This window comes from Vigna radiata, chromosome 7 (genome assembly GCF_000741045.1).
Source record: "Vigna radiata var. radiata cultivar VC1973A chromosome 7, Vradiata_ver6, whole genome shotgun sequence".
Lineage (NCBI taxonomy): Eukaryota > Viridiplantae > Streptophyta > Magnoliopsida > Fabales > Fabaceae > Vigna > Vigna radiata.
Genome location: NC_028357.1, coordinates 9,763,588 through 9,774,076, shown reverse-complemented (window position 1 = coordinate 9,774,076; position 10,489 = coordinate 9,763,588).

Here is a 10,489-nt window from a genome sequence, read left to right as displayed (position 1 = left end):
TTTTTTTATCGTGGTATGGGTTGATGAAAAATTCGTGTGAGGTTCACAAAGTTGCCCCAGTTTTTCTTCGACAAGGGGTTCAGTTTGGAAGAGGTAGTGGACATGTACAAGATCGGCTAAAAGGGTGGCCCCCAATTGGTTTGATTTTTCTTTTTGCATGCTCCTGGTTAGATGGCAGGGTGATCCTCTCTTCCCGAGACATTACTTTTTCTTCTTTTTTTTCTTTTCTTTTTTCTTTTTTTTTTTGACACATTGAAAATCATTTCCCCTTATCGCAAAATTAAGCTTCATGAAAACTTTAGCAAACATTATCCAATCTGCGTGGACTTTATTAAGCTTGTAACGTGGCTAGGGGCTAAAAGGTTTTTGGAAGAAAGGGTATAAAGGCCCAAATGAATGTTTGTTGGTTATATTATTTTTTTTGAAGCAAGGGTTATCATCTAGATATTGCATCAACTATTGGACTTTTTGAGCACTTGGTGTTTCCTTGAACTTCGTTTTTCATTCTTTTTGCTCATCATCACTTTGTGATTTTTTTACTCTTCTTTTTGTTTTTCTTTTGTTTGTTATTCACTCTTCTTGATGAATTAGGAGTTGGATGCTCAATTGATCGGTTGGGATAGACTAGGTAAGTCATTCAGGACTTGTTAGGATGCCTAAGTTTCTTAAAATATGCTAAAAGTAGTAGAATTGATTTTAGGTCTATAAGTTAAGATTTGGAAGTTTTTGGAGTGTAATGTGGTTAGTAAACACTTTAGAATGAAGTTAGGATTGTTTAAACACACTTAGTGAAGTATAATCAAGTATATAACACAATTTAGGACGAATTGAAGTTGGAAAAGATAATTGGATTTGGTCATTTTAGTGTAGGTACATGCAGTTTGGTGTTGTAGAATTATGCAGACTCGTTGAGTGAGTGGAGTCACTCAGCGAGTAGTTGAGAGGTGTAACACATTGTCTGTGTTTTCACTCAGTGAGTTGGGTCATTGAGCGAAAGGTTGAGGTCTGGAACCATTGGGATTTTAATTCACTCAGCGAGCGGGGTCGTTGAGCGAGTGCGTTGGAGCATGGAGGTACTGTTTGGAGGATTCACACAGTGAGTTGACTCACTAAGTGAGTGAGCTTTAGGGTTGCTCGGTGAGGGGATTCGCTGAGCGACTGGTCTAAGTTTTTAGTTTGTCCTTTTATTCCTTGTTCTTGAGTGATTTGAATGATGTTATGATTCCTTGGGTACTATGTATGAATGTGTATTGAATTATATGAGTATCAAAGGTATGAAAGGTGATTCAAAGTGAAGGGAAGTATGATTTCAAGTGGTATAAGTAAGTTTAAATGTGGAATCTCTTGGTGAGATTCAAGTATGTTTAGAATGATTGCAGGTAGCTCAGTCTTGGGGTGATCCTGAACTTCAATGGTCTTTCATTCTCAAGTAGAGAGGATTGAACCATGTGGTGAAGAGTAACAGGAGGTCTTAGTCTTGGGGGCTTCCAGTATGCCTTAAGACCCGGAACAGACTAACCTTGTGAGTGTGGTAGGGTGAAACCCATTGGCAATGGCTTTGCAAAGCAGTAGAGGCCACCATAAGTGCACAACCCGTCGTAGCTCGACAATCATTCTAAGTTTGGACGGTCAAGTCTAAGTCATAACATGTTTAGGATGTTTGATGTTAGTTAATTCCTATAAATGAATTGAGCGTGGTGGTATATTATATTGATGTATGAATATTTTATATCTAGCTTACCCTTTTATTTGTGTTTGCCTTTGTATATGGTTGTGTTTCTTTATATAGTTTTTGGTTTATCCAGTTTGTATATAAAGTTTGAAATTTATAGTTGTTTTTGGATGACTGTAAGTACTACTTTATGTTCTAGATTATAATTATTCTTTAATATCATGTCTGTGATAACTCTTTAATATAGTTTTATACTATATTTTTGGGATGTTACATAAATTATAATTATTTTATTAAATTATAGTTATTTTTAATAAATATAACATTAAAATTATGTTTCGATTCAATTATAACATTAAAAATAAATTACATGATTTTATCAAAAGAAACAAGTATACTACAAAGTTGATAAGCTAATGTGCAATCCTCCTAATATAAAGATATAAAGTGTATTTCAAAATAAAATAAAGAAAAAAAAATTAATACATCATTAACTTTGTCTATTAAACTATTTACCCAAATAAGTTTCCTTTAACAGTGTCAAAGTTTCTCCTCTCTTGTACCTAGATTATCTTTTATTCGGATGACGCATGAAATAAAATGTCATCATGTACTTACATTATTTTTTACTCACATGAAATACAATGTAATGGCAGACAAATAATTGTTGGTACTAGTGGGGTATGGTTCGAAGAGTATAACGCAGCGGAATTAAAACTAAGAGTAGCGTATAAGCGTGTTCGGTCACTTTTAAAACGAAGTTGGTCCTTTTTCGCAAAATAATTTTCTTTCAGAAAATTAATCGAACAGTTTGAGTGCAGGCAAAAGTAACAAGTGCAGGGAGTTTATACTGGTTCGATTCAGAAGAATTTACGTCCAGTCGTTAATCACTATAAACAGTGATTAACAGTTCCACTAAAAAGATGTTTCTCAAATTACAATTATAGTGAATGAAAATCAAATAAATAAACCTTCCTTCGACGAGCGAACCGGAAGAAGACCACTCTGCCAACTCGAAGAGAAATGCTCCGGCAATCGACCAACGATTCGCGAGCTTCTCTTGTTCACGAGACCAGGCAGAGCACCTTGCTAACTCAAAGAGAGTCTGTTCCGGCTATCGACACATGATACGCGAGCCTCTCCTTTCACGAGACTAAGCAAGGGAACTTTGAACAAAGCTTCTGAGAACTTCCCTCTGACAAACAATGTTTTATTAAGCTTCTCAGTTCAAAAATGTTGCTTCTGAAGTTTACAAAAGCCAATATATAGCCAATTTCACTGAATGCCAAAGGTCAGGTCCCAACTGCCACGAATAATCGATTATTGTAAGTGATAATCGATTATTNAAGTCCGTTACAGGTTTTTCAAAAAGTGATAATCGATTATATGAAGTGATAATCGATTATTCNNGNANNACTTGTGATAATCGATTATTGCTTCATGATAATCGATTATTCTAGTACAAAATGCAAGTGATAATCGATTATAGCTTGTCCATAATCGATTATTCCAGTGAAAAATACAAGGTTTAAGATTTTCCTACTACATCCAAATTCTACAAGTTGCTTTTTAAATAATTCTAATGTTCTCTTCAAATAATACTTCTTGCAGCATCATCAAAACAATTCTTCAGGATTTACCAATACTCCTTATTGGTAACAATCTCCCCCTTTTTGATGATGATCAAAAATTCACTTTTAAAAGCAACTCTGGTTTACCTGCAACACATACAAGCTAACAGACAACAACAAAGTTANCAGTACCTGTACCAATTGTTTTATATTTCTCCCCTTATAGTTTTCTTCTCCCCCTTTTTGATCATAAGCAAAAAGATTAATGTAAAAAAAAATCTCCCCCTTAATATGAGCTCCCCCTCAGTTATATAATGTATGCATAAAATGGACATAAAAGCTCATTTGATTTATAAAACAAAGGAAATAACACAACAAACAATCTTAGAAGCCTATTTCTAAAATTCAGGACTAGGGGATCTTTCAGTAGGTGGGATATTGAGATGACTCTCGATGTTAGATAGGTGAACATCAAGCTCAAGAAACTGATCAACCATGTATTCATCACAAGATTGCTGCCACTCATAAATTTCATCAAAATGTGTCTTCTGTGCTAGACTCATATCCTCCAATTGCTTAGATAACATTGCAAAGTGTTCTTCCATAGAAGTTGAGGAAGAGGAGGGTATGTTGGATGGTCCAGCATCAAACGGGGCAACAACACTCACTGGGTCAGCTATATGAGTGTCCATGTCATCATCTTCATGTTCATCAGGATGGTCATCATCTTTGTGGATAAGAACTCTTCCTCTGGTAATGAATCCCATCGGACGAAAGGTAGTATCTCCAATTTCCGATCCCACAGCTTCAATGGCTTGGACAAGTTCTCCTTCAACATTTACACCTTTGTACTCTAAATAAGAAGAGCATAGGGAAACTGATATGAATGGGATTTCTTGGCTTTTACCATCGTGTCAGCAATGAGAGCAGGCGAGTCGATGTGTATGTGATTTAGAATCCCATACAAAAGAAGTAAATCCTGCTCAGAGCATTGAGCATGGTTGGTTGCTCTAGGACATAAAATCCAGACAATCAAGTAGTGAATCATCCTTTCTTCAACTTTAAAACCACCAACAAGTAATTGCCTTCGGTTGGTTTGCTGTTTAGGATGACGCAGGAAGGATTGGAAAGTCATCAACCTGTTGAAATATTCAAGTCCTAAATGAACTTTGACAGCATCATCCCAGATGGGGAGTTGGGCAACATTGGTCCATACGTCATCATCTAAAATAATGCGCACGCCCTTTACCTTAGTAGATATAATCTCATCTCGATAACGCAAGTTGAAATAGAAAACTCTTATAAGATCGGGATAAATGCATCCTTTTTGCTCTACTAGATGTGTTAGTCCTTGCTCAGCAAAAATATCTGGAAATTGAAAACCATAGAATCGGAAAAAGTCAAGACGGATATACTATACCGCCATGATTTTCCTTTCTTGCCAAGAATTTACAAAGTCCGCATGTTTTCCTTGATCGGATATCCACCCATNAATGGTGGCAGGACGTGGTTGAGAGGAAGAGGAAGCTCCAGTTGCTCTGCGACGATGCCTTCTTGAATCAGCCATGGAGGAAGTTTAAGAAGATGAAACTTTAAGAAGGTGAAGAGAAATAGAGAGGATTTGAGCTCTAAATTTGATTTCAGCAGTATTTGGGTGCAAAGGAGTGTCTAATAATCGATTATGGAGGGCTATTTATAAGAAAAATGGAAAAACTAGCCGTTTATGGCCATTTATAGCCGTTATGGGATGCTCCAACGGCTCTATTTTTGAAATTGTCAGCGTGATAATCGATTATCATCGATTATGGCTTGTGATAATCGATTATCTGCTCAATAATCGCTGCCCAAAAATTGCATGATAATCGATTATACCTGATGATAATCGATTATCTGTTCAAAATTTTCCAGATTTAAGTTTTGTGATTGAATAATCGATTATTTCCTTGTGATAATCGATTATGAAGCGTTAAGTTTATGAAAATGCAAAAATTTTCATAGGTTTTGATCCTAAGACATGTCTAATAATCCTAACTCTCTTCTAAGCTCAAAAAATCTATCCTTAGGTAGAGCCTTGGTGAAAATGTCTGTTAATTGATGCATAGTATCAACATATTCAATTTGACAATCCCCCTTTTGAATATGATCTCTTAAGAAATGGTGTCTAATTTCTATGTGCTTAGTTCTTGAATGCATTATGGGGTTCTTGGTCAGATTTATAGCACTAGTATTATCACATTTTAAAGGAATATTGTCAAGGAAGATATCAAAGTCCTCTAGTTGCTGTTTCATCCACAAAATTTGGGCACAACAATTGCCAGCTGCAATATATTCAGCTTCAGTGGTAGACAAGGCTACACACGCTTGTTTCTTTGAGTGCCAGGATACTAAAGAACAGCCCAAAAAATGACATGTTCCACTAGTACTTTTTTTTATCAATTTTACAACCACCATAATCAGCATCAGAGTAACCTATTAAACTAGGTGACGCATCAGAGGGATACCAAAGTCCAAAGGAAGTGGTTCCCTTAAGATATTTTAGGATTCTCTTAACAACAGTCAAATGTGATTCTTTAGGATTAGCTTGGTACCTAGCACATACACATACACTTTGCATAATATCTAGTCTACTAGCAGTTAAGTATATCAAAGATCCTATCATGCCTCTAAACATAGTTTCGTTCACTCCTTTTCTAGTTTCATCCTTATCTAAATAACATGAAGTACCCATAGGTGTACTGGCTTCTTTGCAGCTATCCATACCAAATTTCTTAAGAATTTCTCTACAGTATTTTGTTTGGGAGATGAAAGTACCTCCATTCATTTGTTTTATCTGTAGTCCTAAGAAGAAATTTAACTCACCCATCATAGACATCTCAAACTCACCTTGCACTATTTTTGCAAATTCTTCACACAAAGAGTCATCAGTTGACCCAAAAATAATATCATCTACATAAACTTGCACAATTAAAATGTGTTTTCCTACTTTCTTAATGAATAAGGTTGAATCAACCTTTCCTCTAGAATACTCATTGTCAATCAAGAAGGTACTAAGTCTTTCATACCAAGACCTAGGTGCATGTTTAAGACCATAAAGGGCCTTTTTCAACTTGAAAACATGATCAGGAAATCTAAAATCTTCAAAGCCAGGAGGTTGACTAACATACACTTCTTCTTTTATAAAACCATTTAAGAAAGCACTTTTTACATCCATTTGATACAGTTTAAATTTCATCAAGGATGCATATGCAAGTAATAATCTAATTGCTTCTAACCTGGCTANNGGTGCATANNTTTCATCATAATNTATACCTTCCTCTTGACAGTAGCCCTTAGCAACTAGCCTTGCTTTATTCTTTGTGATGTTTCCATCCTCATCAAGCTTGTTCCTGAATACCCATTTGGTTCCTATGACTTGGAATTTATCTTGTTTTGGAATAAGTTCCCAAACTTCATTCCTTTCAAATTGATTTAGCTCTTCTTACATAGCAATGCACAACTTATCATCTTGAAGAGCTTCCTTTATGTTCTTTGGTTCTATCTGAGACACAAAAGCAACAGTTAGACAAAAATTATTTAGATTGTGTCTAGTAGTTACCCCTTTTGATATATCTCCTATGATGTTGTCCAAAGATAGTCCTCTTGGTTGTTGATAGCTTTTAGAATCAACAGCTTGAGGTGTTTCTTGAAGTTCCAGAGGATAATTCGCATTTAGATACATCTCTTCAAGAGCTTCTCTCAAGTAGTCCTCATCACCTGCAATGGGTTTATTTGACTCAAGAGGGTTTACCTCAAGGTCCACAATCTCATCAAAGACAACATGCATTGATTCTTCAATTATCAATGTTCTTCTATTAATCACTCTATATGCTTTGCTAGTCAAAGAGTATCCTAGAAAAATTGCTTCATCAAATTTTGCATCAAATTTACCAAGATTATATTTTCCATTATTCAAAACAAAGCATTTGCATCCAAAAATTTTCAAATGAGATATATTTGGTTTTCTACCATTCAATAGTTCATATGGAGTTAATTTTAGAATTGGCCTAATAAGCATCCTATTTAACACATATCAAGCAATACTTACTACATCAGCTCAAAAATATTATGGCACATTAGATTCATTCATAAGCGTTCTAGCTAATTCTTCTAATGATCTATTTTTCCTTTCAACAACACCATTCTGTTGGGGAGTTCTAGGTGCAGAAAAATTATGTGCAATGCCATATTCTTCACAAAATTTTTCAAAAGATTCATTTTCGAATTCACCACCGTGATCACTTCTCAAAGTTTTGATTTTCAAATCTTTCTCATTTTGAATATGTTTAGCAAAAGTTCTAAATGCTTTGAAAGCTTCACTCTTCAAATTTAAAAAGAAAGTCCAAGTGAATCTAGAATAATCATCAACAATTACAAGAGCATAGTAATTTCCACCAAAACTTTTAATTCTAGATGGACCAAACAAGTCCATATGCAAAAGTTCTAAAGGTTTTGATGTTGAAATCATGCTTTTAGATGAAAATGAAGATTTGGTTTGTTTATCTCTTTGACATGCAGAACATAATTTGTCTTTCTCAAATTTTAGTTTAGGCAAATCAATCTCAAGATCTTTAGAAATTAATTTATTCAAATGTTGCATGTGAATATGTGCAGCTCTCATATGCCATAGCCAAGGATTTTCTTCTTTAGCAACTAAGCATGTTATGCTATGACTAGATGCACTTTCAATATCAATCAAATATATGTTATTGTGCCTAAAACCTTCCAAAGCAATTTCAGCAGAATTTTTAAAGTACTTTTTCATAATTTTTTCCTTTATTTTGTGAGGACTTAAAAAATGCTAAAAATAAGAAATAAGTTTAATAAAATATTTGAATATTTTATTATTAAATGAAGTTCTATATAAATAAAATTATGCTAGAAACAACATATTTTATAAATATCTATTTGTAATTTTTTTTTAATAATTTCTTTACCTTCTTTCTAAATAAATGAGTTCATTTTTTCATCATTTTCAAAATTCAAGTATACTTTTGTGTTCTTAATAGGAAGGAACAACATTTTCATATGATTAGTTTTTTAAATACAGTAAGTTCAATTTTTATCTTATTATAAAGTCAAATTTTGATTTGGATGTATATAGATTATTTGGTTTTTCATGTGGTTTTAGGGAGTTTTATAGAATTCATATTTTGTTGTGAATATATATATATATATATATATATATATATATATATATATATATGTATTTAAATAATTAATCTAAGTTTTCTGTGCTTTTAGAGCATCATAGGAGAAATAAAACACTCAAAAGAAACTTGGATTAAAAATTTTAAAAGAGGTAAGGGAAGTATTTTGTAGTTTTACTACTTTCTTGGCTTACTATATCTTGGTAATGTTAGTGGTGAAATGAGCTAAATATGAATGAAATTATGAGGTAGTTATTTATATGATGGAAACACTATAATGAGTTAGTTTTATGTGTATTAACGGAGGGAGCTTAAATGAGATCTCTTGACTTTATTAGTAATTGAATTTATATAAATGAAGATAATTAGTGCTGAGAGTCGAAGGATGTTCATATTTAGAATGTCGACAGTAGTCGACTTATGAGATGTAGAATTTATCCTGTCATGTTCTATGGATCGGGAGAAGCCCGAACATGTTATAGCTATAACTCTTAATAAGTAGGATTGATTGAGTAATGATAGGTGCATGATCTTAGTGTGTTAGTCAATACATCAGTCCTTTTGGTTATTGTATGGATATTTTGTACTTTCTTTGTGGTTACGCTTACTATCTTGGAAAAGATAGTGGTGAATTGAAATAAATATCAACGGAATGATGAAGTAGTTATTAATAGGATGGAAATATTACAATAACTTGGTTTTGCATATAGTGTATCGACAAAGGAAAATGAAATGATATAATCTTGAACCTATTAGTAATTGAATTCATGTGGATGAAGATAATGTAGGGAGGTACAACACACACACACATACACATAGATCTCCACATTGATAAGATATTGTCCGCTTTGGGCCAAGCCCTCACAGATTTGCTTTTGGTACCACTCTAAAAGGCCTCTTATCAATGAAGGTATCTTATGTGTATATAAACTCATGTTCATCTCTTATTTTTTCTGATGTGGGACTTTGTTTGTACCCAACATCCTTCCCTCAAACAAAGGACCACCTCCCCTACAACAAAAGTCTTTTTCTTTCTTATCCTCGAGTACACCATGGTCAACACTTCTCTCTCACAATCCATGGCCAAACATTGAACATCTCTTGCTCTCCACCTCTCATGATTCACTTCCAGGCTATCTGCCACTGGCCTCCTACCAAAGTTTCACCCGATCATGGAGGAACGTACTCGTTTTGAGCCTGGTCACCAGACCCGAACCATGGGCTTGATACCATTTGTAGGGAGGTAGAACACACACACACGCATACACATAAATCTCCACATTGATAAGATATTGTCCGCTTTGGGCCAAGCCCTCATGGATTTTCTTTTGGTACCACTCCAAAAGGCCTCTTATCAATGAAGGTATCTTATGTGTATATAAACTCATGTTCATCTCTCATTTTTTCTGATGTGGGACTTTGTTTGTACCCAACAGATAACTAGTGGTGAGAGTTGAGAAAGGTTCATATCTAAATGGTCCAAAGTAGTCAAACTCGTGAGATATAGAATTTATCATGTCATGCTCTATGGATTATGAGAAGCCTAAACATGTTATAGTTATAGTTCTTGAGAAGCAGGAGTGATTAAGGAATGACATGTACATCATCTCAGAGTGCTAAACACGATTTCTATACTCTAGGAACAATTTTATGTTGTTGCCTAAATTTTTTTTTTGTAGTTATAATACACCAATCATCTAAAGGATGTCTATTTGGTTATTGATGTTTGAATGGATTGTTAGAACATTATGTTTGAAGGTTTAGTGGTATGAAGTGAGAAATGTTTCTAGTTATTTTTTTTTTAATTTTTCGTATATTCTCTTTTTATTTAAAATTTGTAAGTTTAAAAATATCTCTAACTTACTTCATGTGTTGTATCTGTAGTGTTGTTATTGTTACCAATAAGGAGTATTGGTAAATCCTGAAGAATTGTTTTGATGATGCTACAAGAAGTATTATTTGAAGAGAACATTAGAATTATTTAAAAAGCAACTTGTAGAATTTGGATGTAGTAGGAAAATCTTAAACCTTGTATTTTTCACTGGAATAATCGATTATGG